This window comes from Mirounga angustirostris, unplaced genomic scaffold, assembly GCF_029215605.1.
Source record: "Mirounga angustirostris isolate CCGP_5_RB_7025 unplaced genomic scaffold, mMirAng1.0.hap1 SCAF_8, whole genome shotgun sequence".
Taxonomy (NCBI): domain Eukaryota; kingdom Metazoa; phylum Chordata; class Mammalia; order Carnivora; family Phocidae; genus Mirounga; species Mirounga angustirostris.
In genome coordinates this window covers 91,335,160-91,358,797 of record NW_026991716.1, presented here as the reverse complement: position 1 = coordinate 91,358,797, position 23,638 = coordinate 91,335,160, and the positions used below count along the sequence as shown (strand labels likewise).

At 40.8% G+C, this 23,638-nt stretch overlaps 1 long non-coding RNA gene and 1 other non-coding gene across 4 annotated transcripts in view; both read left to right on the top strand.

The window, feature by feature from the left end:
* The window catches only part of LOC123836298 (uncharacterized), a 178,036-nt gene that overhangs the window by 25,702 nt on the left and 128,696 nt on the right, over positions 1-23,638 (top strand). The window lies entirely within an intron of this gene.
* Positions 9,920-10,050, top strand: LOC123838070 (small nucleolar RNA SNORA63). The gene has a single exon (XR_006789405.1). It is a non-coding gene; the product is annotated as a small nucleolar RNA SNORA63 (small nucleolar RNA).

Here is a 23,638-nt window from a genome sequence, read left to right as displayed (position 1 = left end):
TAATAGCATCTCCCAAGGCTAACCAGATCTATTTTTTTTTAACTTGGTTATGACAACATAAACTATTTTCTTTCTTTGTTCTCTTTGTTTCCCAAAGAATTTTTAGAAATAGTAATTCTTTGGCCCTTTTATCCAAAAGATTTATGTCTGGTCATTTAATACAAATATGGACCTGTAAATTAATTGTGAAGGTAGTAGCAAACCCCATTAAAAGTATTAAAACAAAAATATTTTCCCAAAACAAATAATAATAAGTAATAATAATAAAACTCTTAACACTTTTGTGTCAGGTTGGGCACTTTACCACTGTTCATCTCACTTTATGTAGTTGGGGTGAGTGAAGGAAATTTTTATGTCTTAGAACTAAGCTTAGTGTATGGTTCATTAAAATATGGGACACATTCAAATAGCATGCCACAATACTTAGCATTTTGTAAGAGGTTCTTATGCTTAAATAATAGGTTTGGGCTCCTGGCACTCAATTAAAATCATGTATATTTACTTTATGATTAGCAAGTCTTAAGTTGCCTTCCCCCCCAAAAAAAATATCATATCCAGGCATTTGAAAGTCTTCAAAGCTTTGTTTAGCATCAAAGCGTTTTCACTTAAAAATGTTAACATTCAAATTAGTCACACGGCAAGTGGATGACAAAAGATACAGCAGCAATGTTGTTCAAGGAATGAAGAGTTTCAAGTTAACCAAGTCAAGCAAGACTTACTTGAATGAAGTCCACAGTTGATTCCAGACTTCTAAGTGGAGTTCCTGGGACATAAGGCCTACATTGTCATTGGCACTTTGAGTCATTCAGGTCACTCAGGAGAAAAACTGGCCTAGCAGCATGTCCTCTATGACTCAGCCTGGTGTAGGTTTTAGTCAGGGGAGTGATTCTTTGATTGGAAATTTCAGCAACAGAAAAATCAGCTTTTAATGGACAGCTTTAACTGGACAATTAATCAGTTTCATTGATTTTTCACTGTCATTCTTTTCTGACTCACCCACATCTGATCTCCTTTAACTTTTAAAACTCGTGCTGCCTACCGCAGATTGTGCATTGAGTAAAAAACCACTTCATTCATTCATTCAGCAAATATTTACTGAGTATTTACTGTCAGACAGGCACTATTTCATGCACTGGGACTAAATCAGTGATTAAAATTTAGTCCTTGCTTTTATGAAGCTTGCACTGAGACGGGGCAGAGAGAAGATAAATAAATGAATAAACACTTAGAGTACGTCTAGTGTTCATATGTGGTAAGAAGAAAAATAAAGTGGGTTAAAAGAATAGAAAGTGACTGGTGCAAAGATCGGTCCCTCTGGTTAGGTGATGTTTGAGCAGAAACCTGAGGGGGAAAGGGTATAAATCATATAGATTATCTGAGGAAAGGTTTTTCTTGGCAGAGGGAACAGCAAATGCAAAAGGCCTATAGCAAAGTGTGGGCTCAGAATACTTAAGAAAGCGAAAGGAGACCAATGTGATCAGAGCAGGACTGAGGGAAGCTAAGAAACAGGAGGCAGTTGCAGTGGTTAGCTGAGGTAGCCAAGTGGGCAAGGACACTGGTAGGAGATAGATTTTACGGAGGTAGCCAGGACCAGATCACTCCCTCTGAGTGAAATGGAAAGCCTCCCAGTGTTTTGATCAGAAGGTTGTCCTGACATGTTTTAAACAGTTCCCTTGGGCTACTGTGAGAGATGATGTTGAGACAAGGATGGCAGCAGAGAAAGCAGCTAGCAGGCTGTCACAATGACCTAGAAATTATGGTGGCTTGGATTAGGGGTCTAGTGGTGAGAAGTGAGAAGTGGTTAGATTCTGGGTATATTTTGGAGATAAGGCCTTCAGGATTTGCTGAAGGATTAGATATGAGGTGTGCTAGAAAGAGTGAAGTCAAGGCTTCACTCTTCACTTGAAGGCTTTGGCCTGAGCAACTAGAAAGATAACGATAGAGTTGCCATTGGCTGAGATGAATAAGACTGAAAGAGGTGAAGACTTTTTAATTTTACTTTGGGGAGGATTGGAGAATCAAGAGCTCAGTTGTGAACATTTTAAGAGTGGGGTTTCTATTACATGAGCAGATGGAAATGTCTAGTTGGAAGATAGATGTATGAATCTGGACAGTAGGCGTATGATCAATGTTGGAAATACAAAAATTGGGAGCCATAAGTTATGGACAGTATATAAAGCCAGGGACTAGAAGATGTCACTGAGGAATGAATAAGGATGTAAGACATATGGAGGCTGGTGCTGATTGTGATGAGAGTTTTTCCTGAAGGGGGCTGATGAGAGACCAGTAGGAATGGGTTGAAGAGTGTGGGAGGGGAGGGACTAGAGTCAGTGAACATAGAAGGTTGTTTTGAAGAGTTTTCTTGTAAAGGAGAACAAGGAAATGGGGCAGTATGCTGTTACTATATGTGCCCATGTGTGGGTATGCATATGCGGTGATCAAGATACGTAGCAATCAAGGCAAGTCTTCATCCTGGCATGTTTCGATGCTTATGGCAATGGGCAATGATCTTTTAAAGAGAGATCACATTGGAGATTGAGAACATTGTTAATTGTGCTGTGTGGAAGAAGAAGGTGTCTGGAGAAAAGTGTCTTCATGGATGATGCAATCACTGCTTTCCTTTGCTCCTATATTTTTTATTTGAACAAGTATAATAAACCGCTATTTCATTCTGCCTTTTACAATGTAACAGCAGTATTTACTGTGCACAGGAAATATGCTAGTTTATTTTACTGAACTCTTACAATAATTATATGGGGTATTTATTCTTATTTTCCTTTTACAGAAGAGGAAACTGAGGATTGAAGAGATAATTGGTTATGCCCAAGATCACACAACTGGGGTTTGTGTTCAGATGGTTTTGACCACAGAATCTGAACTCTCGACCACTATGTGTTTACTTCCTCCTCCATTTGTAACTGCATTAAGATGGGACTTGAATATTTATGTATTATTTGTATGTTATTTGTCCATGTTATTTTTTTTTAAAGATTTTTTATTTATTTATTTATTCGTGAGAGACAGAGAGAGAGAGAGAGAGGCAGAGGGAGAAGCAGGCTCCCAAGGAGCAGAGAGCCCGATGCGAGACTCGATCCCAGGACCCCGGGATCATGACCTGAGCCGAAGGCAGACGCTTAACCATCTGAGCCACCCAGGCGCCCTATTTGTCCATGTTATTATGTGCATTTAATAGCTTCCCAGTCTTAAGAAGGAAATAGGCACCAATACCTCAGTTCTTGCTCCCAATAGCTACCACACACTCCCAATCCTAAAAAGCACATGCACCCTCTCTTGGGGGTACAACCATGGCTACTGCAGCATCCTTTCCCATATAACTGGGATGACCTATATCTACATTTTTTATTTGGGGGAGGCAGTAAAAGATTCACTTGACTATTTCTTAAGCACCTATATAATGACATACATAAAACCAAGCTCCTATATTCTGTGAACTTCCATGACTAAGGGACCTAGGCACACATGCCTACGGCAGAGTTGTGCCAGAAATGTTGAAGTTATACAAGTTAATTTCATTTTTATCTTTCATATTGCTTTTTAAAAATTTTATTTTATTTTGTTATGTTAATCACCATACATTACATCATTAGTTTTTGATGTAGTGTTCCATGATTCATTGTTTGCGTATGAGAACATGATTCTGCCTTCAGCTCAAGAATGTCTGAGTCCAGCTATCAGTCTAAACTTTTGTTTGCAACTATTTTTCTGGAGTAAGTAATGTGTGAGATTAATTTTACATGACCGGAAATGTTGTGCTCTGGTAAGTTAGAATTGGGGGCTCATGATCGGAATCAGTGAACTGGGCAAGTAGACAAGGATGGTTCAGCATCGCTGCCTGTGGAGCTCACGGAAGATGTTGTGGATGCAGAGGGCAGGATGCAAGTGGACTGCAAATCAGCCAGTTAGATTGAAGGTAATAGAAAGCCAGTGAAGGGAATGTTGATTTTGGGAGAGCTATTTTGTGTTACTAGAGCCCAACTTATACATAACTGATTAATTGTTTTTCTGCTACTCAAATATAGTAGATTAGCTTTCCTAAATGTCCATGCCTGTTCTCGAAGGGTGTGCTCTAACAGGCCTGGCTGAGTAGCATGTAAATCTTTTCCTTCTGGACCCATAATACTCTTGGACCCAGGAATTTGGAACTGTAACCTACAGAATGTTCTTAGTCTCAGTTGGGTAGTGTCAGGGCAATGGTGGGGTGTCCTGTCTGAAATAAGTTATGTGTATGTGGAGCAAAAAGACTAGCTTTGGTGGAAAAGAGAGGGAAAATGAGAGAGATGGAGGGAGGGAAGGAAGGGGAATGAAAGACAAAGAGAGTGAGAGAGGGAGGGATGCAGGGAAAGGGGGGGAGGAAAAAGAGGGAATAGAGGAGTAGAGAAACCTGGGGCAGCCTGAGAAGGTACCAGACTCTGCTAGAGTTAATAAAAAATGACAGGGAAAATGAGGTGGCAGATACTGAAGTCTTTCATCCACAGTCCCTCATAAAATTGGCAAACTTAGAACAGATCCTTCTTGCACTAAAATGAGCAGCTGACTTGTACAGCATGTAACTTTGTAAATGCAGAGATATCCTGGAAGAGTATACTGTGCTGATGTGTCACAGTTTGCAGATTTAAACCAAATCTGTAAGTTCCTTGACGCTTCTCCCACTGAGAAGTGAGGCTTATGTTTTACCTGCTTAAATCAGGGCATGCTTGGGCTGGCCTCAACCCATAGAACATGGTAGAAGTGATGTGTGATTTCTGAAGCTTGGATACAAAAGGCCATGCATCTTCTGCTTAGTTCTTTTGGGGTGCTCACTCTGGAAACAGCTGCAGTGAACGAAGTCTAACTATTCTGAGACCACCATGCTGGGGAGGCCACATGTGGGTTCTCTAGTCAACAGCTCCAGCTGAGCTTTCAAGCCAATAGTCAATGTCAACTCGAGCCACAAGAATGAGCTGTCTTGAATGTCCAGTCTTTAAACAATGGCAGCCCCAGCCAACATCTGTCTACTTGTGCATGAGAAACTCCAAGCAAGAACTTCTCAGCTGAGCCCTTCTCAAATGCTGACCCACAAAACTATGAGCAAGAAGATAGGGGATGGCTAACAACCACGCAAACAACACCCTCTGCCACAGATGGCTTGACTAAAGAAAACTACTCTTTCTTGCTACCACTAAAGATGGTCCAGTAGGCAGATGTTTTGGAGATGTCTTAGCTTGGTTTATTATAACATTGGCTCAGAGTTCAAGGATATATATATATATTTTTTATAGTTCAGTCTCTGTATGGATTAGCTAACACCTCTTATTTCTGTGCTAGAAGTTGAACTCAGAATTCCCACTTGCCTTTTCACAAGATTCTAGCATGAATCACCATGTGTGGGGGCAGGGTGGGAGAACTGGTAAGAGTACATGTGGGCCAGTGCAAAGTTGGGAAACTGCCCCTGGGAAAAACTCAGATAAATGCCTCATGACAGTGCTGGGAAAAGTCGGCACAGGGAGGCAGGAGAAAGGAGGGAAAGTCATGATGTAGTGGGAGAGGCGGCACTTACTTGATTGAGTGCCAACCACCTTGATCATCAGAAAAGCAGGAATTCCAAATCCCCTCAGACTTTAGCATATGACTTCTTTAAAACAGTCGTTTCCTTGGTGCCCAACTCTATCAGATCACAGCTCCAAGCCTGTTATTTCATGAACTTTTTCTGATTTATGGAATCAATTATGCTGTCTTTTAATGTACCATCTAAGAGCTCAGTGTTAAATGGACTGCTGTCTAGATTTAGTCAACATGAAACAATTTATAGTTGAGAGATAAGGGTGTGCTATCTGTTCATTATTCTAGATCTAGGCTCACATGTGCACACGTGTCTAGGAGTCAGGCCAGCATGACCAATGAAGGAAGACTTTTAGCTCTGAACAAATGACCCAAGAGTCATTGGCTGCTAAAGGCCATCCAATGGTTATGAACAAAGTGATTTAATTTGCCAAATATTGCAGCCTTTTAAAAGAAACTCCAAAGTTGGATTTTTATGTAAAATCTGATTTTTCAATATTGGCAGTGGATTAGAATTTTTATAAAACACGCTATGTGTCAAATCCCGCCTGTGACAGACAGTTTGAATTCTTTCTGGATTCTTTTAAGTTTTATTCCTGCATCAAGCTAGCTCACCCGAAAGCAACTCATACCAAGGCTGTGTTAGCTTGACTCCTTTAGAAATATTCATTGAGCTTTATTTTAATATGATGTCCTTGACGTCTGTCAAAGATCAATGTTATTTTGCTAGGCAACATTTCTTATATAAAGATGTACACAGGAAATTTCTATTAGAAGTCAGTAGGAAAAAGAAGTCTGTCTTTCCAGATAAACTTGTGTGCTTCCTTTCATCAGATAATTAGAACTGTGTAACTCATTATGTTTCCTCATTTGGCTTGACTTCTAAGAGGCTCCAAGTTAAATATAGGCTCATACAAACATACTCCATGTTTCTGGTACTGTGAACTTTCACTTTTGTCTGATTCTGAAGAGTCTCTAAGTTTCCTTTTGTATACGTATAATACCTGCTTCTCACACATCTTCATATTATTAAGAGATCAAAATCCTTTTTGGAATATGTGTAATATGTGTATATCACATACACATATATAACAGACCATATTTTATATGACATATAACATATTTACGAGTCCAGTACTCCTTTTACTACTTTATAACACTGCTTTGCTTTTTAAAAAATAAATGCAGGGAGCCTGGGTGGCCCAGTCGGTTAAGCGACTGACTCTTGATTTTGGCTCAAATCATGATGTCAGGGTCATGGGATTGAGCCACACATGGGGCTTGCGTGCTGGGCATGGAAACTGGTTAAGATTCTCTCTCTCCATCTGTCCCTCCCCATTCTCACTCACTCAATCAATCAATCAATCAAATAAATGCAAGAAAATGTTGAAGACCAAATACTTTGCCCAATCTGGCTGTCTATTTGACTATCTTAGAGATATTCCTTAGTACATCTTAAGTATGTTTTTGTTTTTTTTTTAGGATTCCCACACCTCATATTAAAAAATTATAGATAATTAAAAAAATATATAAATAAAAATAATTTATAGTTTTACCACTAGTGACTATTACCATGAACACATTTTATTTTCTCCTGTATTCTTCCTTGTATAAATATTTACTATAGATTATATGTACCATATTTACTATATTATATATATTTAATATATATTATATAAATGATATATAAGATCATATTTTAAATATAACTCTGGAATTGGATATTGCTTCTTAATATTACATTAAGCACTTTCCCATGACCCTAAATGTTTTTGATAAAATACTTTAAAACATTTTTATAATATTGTTATGTGAGTAAATTAATTTAACCCTTCTCCTATAGTTAGACATTTGAGTTATTTCCCACTTTTCAACATTTAAACAGTGCTACTATGAATGTAAATATTTGTGTGCTTCTCATAATAGTCCGTAGGGTAAATTCCTAGAAGTAAGCTTATGGGGGTCAAAGGGCATGCCTTTAAAAAAAATACTGGCAAATTACTTTCCATAATGATAGTATTAATTGAATTGGTACAAAAGTGTGCCTGTCACCTGACACCCTGTCAAAGACAAGATTATCACATTAAAAAATACTGTGTTCATTTTATAGATGAAAAAATATGGCCGTAGTATTTTATATGGCATCTCCTTGATTATAAATGACATCAAGGCTTTTATTTGTTTGCTTTTCCTTTTTTGAGTCTTGGCATTTGTATTTCTACTTTTGCAAACTGTATCTTCACATCTTTTGCCCATTCTTATGTTTCAGTGTTGGTTTTTTTCTTGTGCCTTAAAAAACAAAACAAAACAAAACACATGTGGGCTAGACATTCCGTGACTGTTCTACTCCTTTGGACTATCTGAAAAATCTCAAACTTCATACCAAATGTTTCCAGACTAAACTCCACTAGCCCCTTCCTTCCAATTATATACAGATCTGCAGTTTATTGAAAGGGAAATTCTAGTGCTTTGTTATAACTCTCACTGCTGTTTGCTGAAGTTCAGTTCCACCAATTGGTAGACACTGAGATGAGATCCACACTTTTGTTCACGCCCTCTGACACAATCAGAACTTTGATTTTCCCATGTAGCAGAGCTGAATGCCACTACATACAAGAAATCCCATTTGCCATCAATTCAGTTTTCCATGTGGGGCTTTCCTGATGGGGCTTTCTTGATTCTTACTCATTCTTTTCTTTCCTGCCATTCCACCCCCCCCCCCTTCTTCTCTCCTTCTTCTAATAATTTAGAGCTCTCTTTCCAGAAATATCAACCAGGCGGGTACAGTTTTGCAGTGCTTCCTACTCCAGTGACGTAAAACACCCACAGAAATTTTCTGCTAATCCTGAGTAAAACAAACAACAATATGTCAGAAATGTTCTTGAGGCCAGATCGTGCAAGTCAAAATGCACACCCACCGGTAGCGAGCCCATCACTGTGGTGTGCATATTCTAGAGGGCCAGTGAGACAGCTTTTGCTTAAACCTCATATATGCCATTATTTAAAGAAATCAAAGATACTTGTTTTGGTTTGGGGGCTGGAATTTATGCCTCAGAATAGTTCCAGTTTTTTTTTTGTTTGTTTGTTTGTTTTGTTTTTTCCAGAATTTAGCATTGCCAAAGTAGCAATTTGTAAGCAGGAGGAGGGAAACAGGGCACAGTTTCCTTTCAACTTCATTATGTGCACATTAGGTTTTGTTATTGTGTTTACATAAGGCATTTCTTTTGAAACACTGTATATTTGGTAGAAATAGGAAAAGCAAACATATTTAGGTCTCATCACTGTCTCTGTTTAGCTTTGGGAGAGACATGAAGGGGCACGGACTTTGTCATAGTTTTTTCTGGGTTGGACTCCATGTGGGGAGTATGGGTAAGAGCTCTGGACAGAAATCTCCAAGCGGCGAATCCTCGTGGGGCCTTCCTGGCCAGATGGAGGTCTTGTGAAGTACTTGGTTTTATTGATTCAGTGCCCTGAAAGCCATCCAAGTGCAAACAAGTAAGATGAATAGAATCCACTCTCTCCCTCTGATTCTATGAATATTGCTGTGCACAACCCACCATAGCCCCATCTTACACTTCCCTTCCACCTCCCAGAGATAAGGGGCTACCAGGAGATCATATCTCAGCCACTGACCTGACCCAAGGCATGCTTTTTAAGAATCCAAGACAGAGGAAGGAACAAACCACTCTGGTTACAGAAAGGAACAGTTCAGAGTTCCCTGAAATAACCCCAGATTGTAGACTCCTCAGCAGCATGGATGAATCATCACTGAGGGTGGGCCTAGAAGTGGAAGGGGAGGATGGGGCACCGGGTAGTGTGTTCAGGGGGTCTTCTCTGAGCCGCTCATGTTCAGGTTCATTATTTCTATTGGACATCTGTTGATCTGAACTTCTGGTTGAAAGTGACTGAACCAAAATCCAAACATCAAGACAATACACTCAAATGAGTTTAAAGGTTTAAAAATAATTTATTAGCTTTTTTTTTTTTTTTTTTAATCTGAGAGACAGAGAGAGTGTGTGAGCACAAGCAAGGGGAGGGGTGGAGGGAGAGGGGGAGGGGTGGAGGGAGAGGGAGAAGCAGGCTCCACGCGGAGCAGGGAGCCCGACATGGGGCTCAATCCCAGGACCCTGAGAGCATGACCTGAGCTAAACACAGATGCTTAACCAACTGGGCCACCGAGGCGCTCCAAAAATAATTTATGGGTTGATGTAACTGAACTGAACAGTCCAAAGGTAGGGCTACTTTCTGACATGACTGGAATCAGAAGGTTAAACATGATTTAATTTTAGCTCCATCTCTTTGAAAGTCATTCCCCAGGATGAATATGATGGGTCAGGGCTGTTTAAGACCCCCCAGCCTCATGCAGGATCTAGTTACAATGTAGCTGTAAAGTGCTGCCTTGTCTTTGCCCCTTGCTCAAAATAAAGCTGTTACCTTTCTAGCCCTGTCCGCCATGGTGCTTAGCAGCCAGGGATGCATGGTCTCAGACATGTTTACCAAGTAAAACACTGACTTGAGGGACGCCTGGGTGGCTCAGTCATTGAGCGTCTGCCTTCGGCTCAGGTCATGATCCCGGGGTCCTGGGATTGAGCCCCGCATCGGGCTCCCTGCTCAGCAGGGAGTCTACTTCTCCCTCTCCCACTCCCCCTGCTTGTGTTCCCTCTCTCGCTGTGTCTCTCTCTGTCAAATAAATAAATAAAATCTTAAAAAAAAAAAAAAAAAACACACTGGGAAAAAAAAAAAAAAAGACCCCCCAGCCTCTACAGCTCTACAGCCTCAGCAGGAAAAGTACATCTTTCACCAAGAAAGAAAGATGAGGAGGACTGGGGAAAAGAGAAGGTGGGCCAGCTTGGATCAGCTGTCTGACCTTTAACTAAATGGAGAAGATCTATATACTAGATTACATATCCATTCCTAAGTAGGGGAATAGGTCCCCCCAGGAATGAGAAGTTTCTATTGTTAGGAAAAGAGGACTCTGTTGATAGTAGAACTAAAGCCATCATAATCCACTTCATCATGGTGTGGTAGCAAAGACACTAGGCTTACAGTCAGGCCTGTCCTACTTTGCTACCATCATTTTGTCACCTTGGGCAAGACAGCTCTCCAAGCTTCAGATCCCTTAGCTGTTCTGTGGGGACAAGGATATGCATATGATCACTTCAGGGAGACCACTGTGTGAAGGATCCAGAGACAATAAGAATGTAAGGGATTCTTGCTATTATCTCTTTCTGGTCCCTGAAACTGTCCATTGCAGATCATCTGTTTACTCATGTCTAGGACACAATTTAATTTGTAAAGTTCTAAAAGGGAACATTCATTGCTTAATGTTCAAACTAACCAGCTGACTTCAACCTACCCAGGTGTTCAGGCAGTGCATCTGTCTTGCACCTGCTTCACCCAAGTGATGCAAAGAAGAGTGTGTGTTGGTTTCGGCTTCCTAATCATGATCATCAGGACAGTGAGAGGCCCCTCTCTGACGCAGCTTCACTCTAAAGTGTTGGGTTTCTATTTGAGGACTCTTTTAGAAACTGTCTTTGACTTCTGAAAACCAAAGTGTTTGAAATATTCATCTTTTTTATCCCTAAAAATGGAATAGGAGGACTGGCACCTCTCCTAAAGCCCCAGCCACACCTGCTGTTTATCCTGCACTCACGCAGTGATGACTCTCCCTTAGAGTTCATGGCATTTCCTTTGACACATCAAAGTGAAACTCCTAGAAGACAGAAACAACAGGTCTATTGTTAGATGAAGAGTAAATACCCCGTTTCAAGGCAAAAGCGAAAATACCAGGTTGAATTTTTTTTGAAGTCCTAATACCTTGAGTGTTTAGATTTGGGGGATAGGGACAAGTGAATGGATATTGGTGAAAGTACAAGTTGTCATTCTTGCAGAGTCATCCCCTTGGAAAAGGACAATATTATAGAAATATCTCAAAGAGAAAAACAGATCAACTGAATTCCAAAGAGGTTTTCCCCAAGGAATGACTTGTCTCCATATCTAGCTGGTCACCAGACTCCCTATACTCTGGATTTTACACTTCAGAGTATCCTCTCCTTTTTCTTCCCATTTGCCTTAGTTCTGGCACCTTCATCTCTTACCTGGATGGTCTCTCCTAACTCTTTTTTTTTTTTTTTATTTGAGAGAAAGAGAGAGGGAGAGGAAGAGAAAATGCATGCATGTATGTAAGCAGGAGGGAGAGGGAGAGAGAGAATCTTAAGCAGACTTCCCCCTGGGCGCAGAGCCCTATGTGAGGCTCAGTCTCAGGACCCTGAGATCATGGCCTGAGCCAAAATCAAGACTGAGCCACCCAGGCACCTCTCTCCTAACTCATTTCTAATGGCTTCTCTTTTCCAATCTGTCTTCCCTCCAAACTTCCTCCCTCTTGGCCTTATCCATCTATGTTAGTGTGCTATGTTTTGGGGCCAATTCATTAACTCTTTGTGGCTTAGTTTTCTTAGTAGTTAGCTCAAAGGGTTATGCGAGGATTCTGTGAGTTAATAGAGGTAAAGTGCTTACAATTGTGTCAGGCACATAGGAAGGTCTAAGTAAGTGTTGGCTGTATAAGGATAAGCTATTATTACCCGATTCTTGTAGTCTGTAGCTTTAAACCCTCCACCATCTTCTGGTCAGGGAGGAAGTAGCTCTTGCACCTGGCACACATCTCCTTGTGGCTCAGCTCCTTGCTATGGCTCCACCTCCCCGTCCACTGATTTCCCTCATGCACTGTGTCCTCTGTGCTCCAGCCACATGTGGGCACTAGGCATGTTTCACCCATGTGGTTTCTTCTACTCTTACTCCGTGACTACTTGTGGGACTCCTCATTCTTCAGGGCTGTGCACCAGGGAAACCTCTTTTAGGCTTCTCCAGGGATGACTTCAAGATGTCTTTTAGGGTGCTTTCTTCCATTGTAGTACTTATTCTGCCACGCTTAAAAATAATGGAAATAACTACTGCTTTTTGGATATTTAGACTGTGCCAGGGACTTTATATCCATCATTTCATTTAATTCTTACAACAAAAACATTCCTAGTGTACGGACAAGGAAACTGAAGTTCACAGAGCTGAAGTTGCTTATTCAAGGAAACCATGGTGCCGGCATTGACACTCTGGTTTGATTCTGGAATCCATAGTCATTTGACTACATGCCTTGGTCTTTTCAGTGGGATTATTAATTTCCTGTCCTCTCTCCCTCTCTGAAACTCTGAGCTGCCTCAGTGGCATGAACAGCATCCTTGAGCTCTCCCTCACTATTCATGGAGGAATCTGTGCCCAGTAAAAGTCCCTAAGTACAAGGCACACTTGACTCAGAGAGTCCTCCATGTCCTCCTCCACTGCCAAATGGGGACCAACACTCTCATTTGCTTTCTTCCATTTCTGATCACTAACTAGATTTTTCTTCTATGTCAATGACTCTTATACCTGACTTATGACACTGATTCTCTAGAAGTAATGGTCTTCCAGTTCCTATTTGGGAATAGAGGAGTCACCACTAGCTGCACATATTGGAGTCCTGAGTCCTTTCTGACTGAAGTGGCTCCCTGGTTGCCACTGTGCACATCTGGCTAGTGTCCTTGCCTCCTGCTCCCTGAGGAGAAGGGAATCGACAGCAGACCTCTTGAGGGCAGCAGTTCCCTTCTTGGATGCACTGCCTTCTTGGATTGCCTACTTTAGATGCATGGAGTGGAGCCCAGGATCTGGCACAGAGTAGATACTCAATAAATAATGGTTGAATAAATGAATGATTGGAAGACACAGTGATAACCTATCAATGGAATATATTAAGTGGAAATTGAAGACAAGGAATGGGCTTTCAGAAAGGTAAAGAAATGGATGATTTTCCATTTTGAACCTAATGAGAACCTCATTAGTGGTGTCACATGGTGGGGGGGGCGTTGCGCAGAGGATCTGGATAATGGTTGTTTGAAGAATGGATTGGGACCCCTTCTGGTGCCATCATTTACCTACGTGCTAATCAAAACAGTGATGATTACTCTATCTAGCCACACTTGAGCGGGAGGACCTCCCCTTCTGATAAACCCTTTTCCCAATTATTCATTTATTCTTTAGCCCTTTGAAATTTAATAACTTTTCTGATTTGTATCAATTCTTTTTAAAAATTTTTTTTATTATGTTCAGTTAGCCAGCATATAGTACATCATAAGTTTTTGATATAGTGTTCAACGATTCATTAGTTGCATATAACACCCAGTGTTCATCATAACATGTGCCCTCCTTAATATACATATATACAATGGATATATGTATATTAAGGATATATATTAAGGATGAATACCCACCATTTGCATTGACATGGATGGAACTGGAGGGGATTATGCTAAGTGAACTAAGTCAAGCAGAGAAAGATAATTATATGGTTTCATCATATGTGGAACATAAGGAATAGAGTGGAAGACCAAAGGGAAAGGGAGGGAAAACTGAATGGGAAGAAATCAGAGAGAGAGATAAACCATGAGAGACTCTGGACTCTGGGAAATAAACCAGGTGATGATTTGTATCAATTCTAAAATTAACAGAGTATATCTTCCTCAAGGAAGTGAGATAATAAATGCAAAATACTTTAACACAGAATCTGGCACATATAGAAAGGCTCATTATGTTTGCTTTGTTTTTCCATTCCTTTCTTTACTAAAAACATGTTGTGAATACCAGTTATGTATGATCCTTGAGAACACTTGCTGCAAAAATCGATTCTTCTTTTTTTTTTTGTCTAAAATATTTATTTGACAGAGAGAGAGACAGCGAGAGAGGGAACACAAGCAGAGGGAGTGGGAGAGGGAGAAGCAGGCTTCCCGCCGAGCAGGGAGCCCGATGCGGGGCTCGATCCCAGGACCGTGGGATCATCACCTGAGCTGAAGGCAGATACTTAACAACTGAGCCACCCAGGCGCCCCAAAAATCGAATCTTCTTGACAGCGAGTCAGTCTTCTAAGAAGTAAAGTAGAACAAAAGGGAGGAGGAAGTCAGGTGCCATTTTAAAAGAACCACACATTAACTATAAATAAAATCAAATCTGTGTGAAAGCCAAATGTGTCACCAAGGAAGATAATGTGTTTTTGTCCCTAGAGCCTCTATGGAAAACTTGACATCTTCCAACTTTACAGAGGAAAGGAAACCTCCTGGGATTAATTTCTCTTAAGTCTTTAGACATTTGATCTTGTCTGGAGGAGGAGCTCTATTGCAGATGAAGATTTGCATTTGATTCCTTGTGCCTACCTCCCGTGTCTGTGTGGTCTTACACACTGTTCTCAACCCTATCCAGTTCCACCCAGAGCTTTTTCCAAAGCTGACATCCTTAGGGCCTCACAATTCCCTCACAAACCGTCCACCTCACCAGTCCCAACGCATTTCCCTTTCAGCCTGTGAAAGAGTGAGTACTTGTCCCAGCCAGCCATCTTCTTGGATTAGTCTTTCCAGGCCTTTCCAAGCTCCAGGGAACTTGGCAGGATTGTTTGGCAGCTCCCTAAACTTACTAGAAATATCAGAAGCCCACAGTTTGCATAATGTTAATTGAGTTTTCAGCTCAGTCTCCAAATCCTTACAGTGTTTAGAAGATGGAGTAATTTGGGAAATATCCCCTATAAGAGACTGACCAGAGAAGAGACCAATCCCAACTTACTCAAAAACCACGGCTGTGGAATTCACAAACAGCCCTGGCCAGAACCCTTCAAGAAGTGATCTCTTTTTAATTGTGTATCTTCACTTGCAGTGAGAATCCTCCGAGCCTCACATCATTTAATACTATCACTTCCTGAGGCGCCTCTATTGATTTTTCTCCTTCTGCCTTTCGAGTGTTTGCTTTTCACTGAGCTGCCACACTCAGTAGGTGTGGTGATACTCTGCTGTTCTGCCACACCTCAGAGGTGGCGAGACAGGATGCCAGAGCCAAGTGGCTTCCCCCACCCAAGGTGTGGTGATATCGCCTATTCTTACCACATCTTTGAGTATTTTATTAATCTTGCACTATAAGTCATCCATAAAGGAAAACATGTTGGTCTGGTGCTTTAAATCCCTCCTTTGACAAGTTTTAAAATATCAGTTACTGCTGTGGGGCTCATATTATACATCAAGGGTCAAGACTTGCCTTTAAAAATTTGTATGCTAATTACTGTAATATCTTCTAAGAAAGAAAATGCCAAGTGAGAAGACTGAAGTGGAATGGGAGACACTGGGCTTTTCCCTTTATTTTAGAAATTCATCTATTTAGAGAGGGCACAAATTAGGGCATGAACTTGGTCAGTGGTCCCTAAAATTTTGTGTTTAAGAAAATATTTCAGTAGTTAATTTTTTTTTCTAATTTAATACTTCTGAAGTAGGTACTAATTCCTGGCTTCCAGCCATGGCTGGAGGACCAGTCCCCTTCCTTGAGCTCTGGAGTTTCGGTGCCCACATGATGGCATCATTGTTGATTCAGTGTAGTCGGGCCTTGGCAAAAGTCTCTGGGCCAGAGATGTGGGTGGACAGTGACCCAGCCTAATCCTTAAAGGAGTGCCAGGGGAGCAGCCAGTCCTACTGACAGGGAATTCATGGCCTCTGATGGTGCCTAGAATGGAGTTACTTAGTTCCCAAGGGAAAGAAAAATAAGGATAACATCAGTTTCTTTCTTGGAGTGCTTTTGGTTTTATTTAAGAGTCAAAACTAGCATGAGAATTCATCAGGGGTTAATGGTAAGTTATGTGGCATGGATCATAAGTTCAATGGAAGTGCAGAGAAGGTGGACTTAAGGATGGACCAGATTGGCTGGGGAAGGCTTCCTGAAGGGGCAAGGACTGGCACTAAGCCCAGACAATGGGTACAATTTGGGAAGGTCCTGTATGGGGATTTTTATAAGGTTCAGTTTGTATAAATCACTCTACAATAAACATTGTTTGGAATGTTGGGAGATGTTGACAAAACAAAGCCAGGTCCCCAGTTTTCACATACTCGAGTTTTTTCCAGTGCTGCTTATGAGAAGTAATTTATAGAACACACAACTCAGTTTAGGAGTAAAGTATATGTACTGTATTAATAAGAAAACATTTGTAAATTATTAGTGGGAGAGTGATTGGTGGAAATTCAGATAAATGATCTCAGGTAGGAGTAATCAGATGAGGATTAATTTTTTTCAGTCAAAGAATCCTCTAAAACAGGAAATGGCAAAAGACACTCCTAGGACCCAATCAAGCCCCTTGCTTTCTGTACAGCCTGAGAGTGATTTTTATATTTTTACATGGTTTAAAAAATCAAAAGAATAATATTTCATGAAAAAAGTGAAAAGTCCTTGAAATTCAAACGTCAGCGTTCGTAAATAACGTGTTGTTGGAACACAGCCACACACATTTGCTTAAGTATCATCTATGACTGCACTTGTGCTCCAACAGCCAAGCTGAGGAGCTGCGACAGAAACCCTGTGTGGACTTGCATTGTTTTGCACCATCACTCTATGCAGTGAAAATTGCAGGGACGTGATTATAAACGGACAGTGTTCTAGGCGCCACATGGATCACCTCTAGGTGTGAAAAGACATTTTCAGAGATGAAGGGCATAAACTCTTTTTTTTTTTTAAGATTTTATTTATTTATTTGAGAGAGAGAGAGAATGAGAGCCAGAGAGCATGAGAGGGAGGAGGGTCAGAGGGAGAAGCAGACTCCCTGCCGAGCAGGGAGCCCGATGCGGGACTCGATCCCGGGACTCGATCCCGGGACTCCAGGATCATGACCTGAGCCGAAGGCAGTTGTTTAACCAACTGAGCCACCCAGGCGCCCCGAAGGGCATAAACTCTTATTCCAGATCAGCATTAACAGATGAACACTTGCAACCAATTTGGATCATAGGAAACACCAATTTTAACCCCTATTAAGGAAATGTTAGCCCCTCCCCCCAAGAATTTAATTATTCTTATTAGTAGATCTGTATTATAAAAAACTGTATTCAATTATTATTATATTTTGAGTTTTGCCCACAAAATTGCAAAAATTTGTTTTCACTCTTGCTGTACAGTAGTTTCCTCTTACCTGAAGGAGATACATTCAAAGACCCTCCCCTCCTCAGTGGATGCCTGAAATCACATATAGTCCTGAACCCTATGCATACTATGATTTTTCCTATACCTACATACATATGATAAAGTTTAATTTATAAACTAGACCCAGTAATAGATTAACAACAATAACTAATAGTGAAGTAGGACAATTATAAAAATATACTACAATAAAAGTTATGTAAATGTGGTCTCTTTTGCTCTTTCTCAAAATATTGTACTGTGTTTACCCTTCTTGTGATGATACGAGATGATCTACACAATGAGATGAAATAAATGACGTTGGCATTGTGACGTAACATTAGGCTACTATTGACCTTCTGGAAATACAGTAGCAGGAAGATTACCTACTTCCAGCCAGTGGTTGATGGTGGGTAACTGAAACCATGGATAATGTGGGACTACTGTAGAAGTATCTACATAATATCCTTGATCTTGCCTCTTGGCCCACAAAGCCTAAAATATTTATTAACTGGTTCACAGAGAAAGTTTGTTGACTCCTGCTCTACAATAAGGGTTTACACCTAAGAGCTGTTTGAGGTTTTATTGTGGTTTATTTAGGTTTATTTATTTCCCCTACCATCTCATATGGTCTTTACAACTTTATGAGGTGGTTAAAAGAGACACCATTATCTTTATTTTATGTAGCAGTTTTTCAAGTTGAGAGAAGTTGATAGGTATGTCCTGTTACTTGAGTAGCCCTCTTTGTTTCACAAATGTACATTAAATAACCACAGCCATTGCTTGGGGATAAAATACTGTGGTGCTTTGAAGATGATCCAGATGCCTGCTGTAGTAATTTTGTCTTAGAGGATGAGGTGAACTGATATCCCCAGTAAGAAAAGGGCCTTTACTTTGGGTGAGAGGAAGAATCAGGACCATAACTGCTGCTTCTAGAGATTCAAGGTCTGGGAGACCTAACATGGCAGGTCCATAATGATGCTGAATTTCCAGCATTTGGCTTGACTGAATACGGATGTTCATTTTGACCCAGTGTTATGTGTTAAATTACATTCCACCAAAAGAGGTCTTAAAGTCCTAACCAAAACCTGTGAATGTGACCTTATTGGAAATAGTATTTATAAAAATAAGAAAAATGAGGTTGTTAGGGTAGGCCCTAATCCAATAAGATTGGTATCCTTCTAAAAGGGGGGTTTGGACACAGAGACAGATATGTGGAGGGAAGACAGTGTGGAGACACAAGGAGCATGCCGTCTAAAAGCCAAGGAGTGCCTGAGGCCACCAGAACCTAGAAGAGAGGCCTGGAACAGAACCTCCCTCATGGCCCTCAGAAGGAACCAGCACGGCCAACATCTTGATCTTAGACATCTAGACTCCAGAACCCTGAGACAATACATTTCTGTTATTTAAGCCACCCAGTTTGTCATGCTTCATTACAGCAGTCCTGGGAAACTCATACGCCCACAGCCTCCTTAGCACTATGGGCATGTTTTGGCGACAGTATGTGACAGTAAACTGAAGAGCTTAGGAGTGAAGACTTGACTGAGTCCTGCCCCTGGGCTGGGCAGTCCTGACTCAGTGGGCAAGAATGACCAGTCAGAATGTACAGGAACAGAGAGCAAAGCACACAGAGCTTCCGTGTTACACTGAGAGGCAACATTTGTTGTGACCTGGTCAGACTCTGGATCTCTGAATCGTTTGGGACCTCCATATGCCTCTGGACTTCGGAGTAATTTTCTGGATCTTGCTCAAGAGGAAGTTACCAGATGGCTGGTAAACAGAGCAGGTTTACTCTTAAAAGAAATAATTTTTTTAAAAAGATGTTACCCCCTTTGTTTTCCAGTTTGGAAAATAGCTTGTCCAGTTAAATTTATAAGTACGGATTAGCTACATGCTAGTTCTGAGATGGTGTAGGCAGCAGGACCACGAAGGAGTAGCAGCAAACAAAAGCACAGATGTCGGGATCTGACCCAGTCCAGGCTTATCGCATCACATTGTGATCAGTTACGGGCTTTTTGCTGACTTACACATGGTCACAAAGATGATCTGCATCAAAAAACAGAATTCTGTTAAGAATTACAGTATTATTTACAGAAATGTATTCATTTGGGAAAGGTTTAAGCATTTCAAAGCCTATTCACAATTCAAACCATTTATTCACCAACTTAGTTCATTTTATTAGAACTAAATTTCTCCTGAGCACTGTTGGTGTTGACAAGCAATAAATATGGCTATTTGTTGTTTCTCACCATTTTATCCTCAAACTTGAATTCTCAGCATTACACAGTGAGATGCTTTTTGGTGGGTCTACTATAGACATGAGTGCACGGGTCTCTCTCCATTCCTCCACCCTGTCTTCTCAGGAAGTCACTCACAAGAGTGTCCACCTCCATGTTTGGAATCACTTTTAAAATACTGAAGTGTCATTTCAGTTAGCCATAATATATTCACCAAGTATTTATGAATAAATTTTCATTTGAGCCACTCTTGAATGGCACTCTAGGCTGACAACTCAGCCATGAATAAATTTTCAAATTTCTCCTGCATATTTGGACATATTCTGGGAAGCCCTTCTGTGTGAAGCACCAAAAGTAGCAAGACATATTAGCAGTATTTCTGAAAGCACAGAGTTGAAGCTGGAGTGAATGTGACCCAGAATGTGTTGCTGGCTACACGGGACCATCTATATTTAGGAGAATAAGCAAGCCTGGAAAAATATGAGCCTTAATTTCATCATGCCTATTGTCATTACAAAATAAAGGCAGTGAGAGTCTAATACTTGCTTCCTCCAGGCCAAGTTGGAGCAGTGACCTGTCTGGTATTAGATAATGGCTTAGCTGAGCTTGGCATTGATGTTTCCTTATCTGATTCCCCCCTCCTTTCCTCTTGCCTCTTGCAGTTATGACTGACTGAAGTGAAAACCAGGGGAAAGGGAGAAGGGATGGAGCGGACCCTCAACAAAAGTGACACATAACAGAAGCAGGGGAGAGTGTCATGGCGTCAAATAATGCGTGATGCAGAGGTTAATGGGCACACCCTATGTGGGTGGTGAAGCCAACAGCTCCAATTAATGACACAAGAAGTACCCAGCTCAAAGTGGAGAGGTGGTATTGCAGAGGGAAACAAGCCTCCAGAAGATGGAGATCTCATTCCTGGCTTCAACGTTGCTCAAGAAGCTCTTGAATACATCTCTTCGCAATATGGGCTTTCATTTCCTGTGGGAAACTGAAGAACATGGGCTTGGAGTTTCCCAGAGGTTCTTGTGTGTACCTGGTGGTTGTGTGTGAGAGTGTGAGTTCGAGTATGTGCACTTAGTGTTGCATGATGGGGGGAGGAGGTGGCAATGAACAGAGCAGTGGGTTCAAGTTCATTTTTCTAGAAATAATAGTCAAAATTTTTGGATTCCAGACCGTTTGCCCAGCACTGGCAATTCATATTGCACTTGAGTCTGAAGATAGTCTGGAGGCAGAATTTCTTTTTTCTCAGGGGACCTCAGTCTTTCTATTACGGTTTTCGACTGGTTGGAGAGCCTGCCCACATTAACATGGATTATTTCCTTTAGTCTGTGCTGTAATCTCACAGAGTAAAGAGCATTGTTACCATTTCACAGATAAGGAACCTGAAGCTTAACAGAGTGTATTAGTATTCTCTGGAGAGACAGAATCATCAGGATATGTATGTGTGTATTTACCTATCTAGTGAGAGATGTATTTTAAGGAATTGGTTCACATAATTGTGGGGGCTGACAAGTCTGAAATCTGCAGGGCTGAGACATAGGGAAGAGCTGATGCTACAGCTTGAGTGGGAAGACAGAATGGAGGCAGAATTTACTTTCTCGGGGAACTCAGTCTTTCTATGAAGGTCTTCAACTGCTTGGATGAGGACCACCCAGATTAGGTGGGGGGAGGATAATCTGCTTTAATCAAAGTCTACTGATATAAATGTTAATCGCATCTAAAAAAATACCTTCACAGCAATATCTAGACTCATGTTTGACCCAATTACATGGGCACTATGGCCTAGCCAACTTGACACATAAAATTAACCCTCACAGAGAAGTAAAGCCCATGTTACTCAGCAGTAAAATAGAACCAAGGTTTGAACTCAGACAGCCTGACATCACAGTCCGTGGCCTTCTCACCTAGGCTGGTTGCTGGCGTGGCTGTGTGCAAATGGCCCAGTGTATCTACTCCCAGAAGTCTCAGCAGAAAAAACGACCATGCGGTTTCTGCTCTACTTACTTCTAGGAGGGTAGTGACCCCAGGGGATAATATATCCAAAAGCTCTTAGCATGATGTGAATAAATGTCAGTAGTACTAAACATATGGGGTCATTTCGTTCCCCTTGCTCCCATTTAAAATGATTTCTTTAGGAAAGTAAATCAGCACAACCCTTTTTAGAGGGCAGTTTGAAATTTTCTTTTAAAATAAAAATGTGAGGGGCACCTGTGTGGCTCAGTCGGTTAAGCAGCTGCCTTCGGCTCAGGTCATGATCCCAGGGTCCTGGGATCGAGCCCCGCATCGGGCTCCCTGCTCGGCGGGGAGCCTGCTTCTCCCTCTCCCTCTGCCTGCCTCTCTGCCTACTTGCGCTCTCTATCTCTCTGTCAAATAAATAAATAAAATCTTTAAAAATAAAATAAAATAAAATAAAATAAAAATGTGAACTCCTTATGATCTTATGGTCCCACTTCTTATTTTATTAACAGACAAAGACATAATTATAAGGATGCTATTACAACATTGCTTCAGAGGCAAAAAAAGTTGGAAACACTATAAAGTGCCCAATAATAAGGGAACATGTAACAAAATGATGATGTATCCATACTATGAGCTACAATAATGTTATTAAAAGAATGAGAGGCTGCTATACAGAACACTTAAAAATGTTTAGGATATATTAAACAATGAGAACAATATGTCACATTATATGTTGGAATGGCCCCATTTTTAAAAAGAAAGAAAACTTTCTATGTGTATGTATTGATAAACATAGAAAAATGTCAATGTATACATATTACACTGGTCCCCCTGCCGAATGAGATAAGGGAGGAAGGAGACCTATCTCTTTGGCCATGCTCTGTATATCTTTATATTTTCTGAATATGTTACAGTGAAGTTTCCATTTGTTTAGGTAGTTAGTTTGTTACTAATTTATTTTGAAATGCATCAAATGAAGATTTAAAAATTAACATTTGACCTTAGCCTATTTTTTTCTTAAATATTAGGCTTACTGCCCTCCCACACCCATTAGGGATCTGTACTAATTTTCATACCTTTGCTAAAGCATGTACCCAGAGGAAAATAAGAAGACGGGTCTTACATGGCTTGTGAAAAGATGAAACACCTTGACTTTATAGGGACATTTTGGGAAGACATCTCCTAACCTGTTTTCTCAACCAACAGATATTATGGCACTCACAGGCAAGTGTTTCTGGCAGTTCTTATCTTCTCTGTGTCTGGCAATACCCAAACTGGTGGAAGATGATGGCCTTTAGGGCAATCTCTTACTGATACATGGAGACAGAGGTGTGAGTGCCAGCGTTGGCCCATTGGGAAACAAAACCCTCAGAGAGACTCTAATGGCCTTCTGTATTGGGGGAGTGACTTCACTACAAATGTTGAGCTCTCAGAAAAAAAAGTCCAATAATAAAAAAAAAATTAATTGATTTTCCTTCTGTAATACAGAGCTACTAAGATGGTATTTTCATCTACTATATAAAGAGATAATGAATTTTAGGCAGAGACTGTATTTCTGTTCCCACCTATTGCTCTGAAGAGCTCCTAGAACATTCTACCTAACCAGAGCAGATCTTTGAATAATTAATATCTGAGTGGTGTTAGCTATCAATTGAAAGCTTCCTGTGGGCAGCAACTTGTCTCTGTTCATCTCAGTGCCCCTAACACCACTGTGCATCTGTGTAATGCATGCTCCTGGGTCAAATGAATTCATCTTCTGCAGATTTTTCTATCTAGAAAACGCTTACAATTCATATTTGATCCTGAGGCTGACAGTTGGGCTAACAGTCAGCCTGTTATACTGGTTCCACCACACAGGTAGTTGACAGCCAGTCTCCCTTCTGACC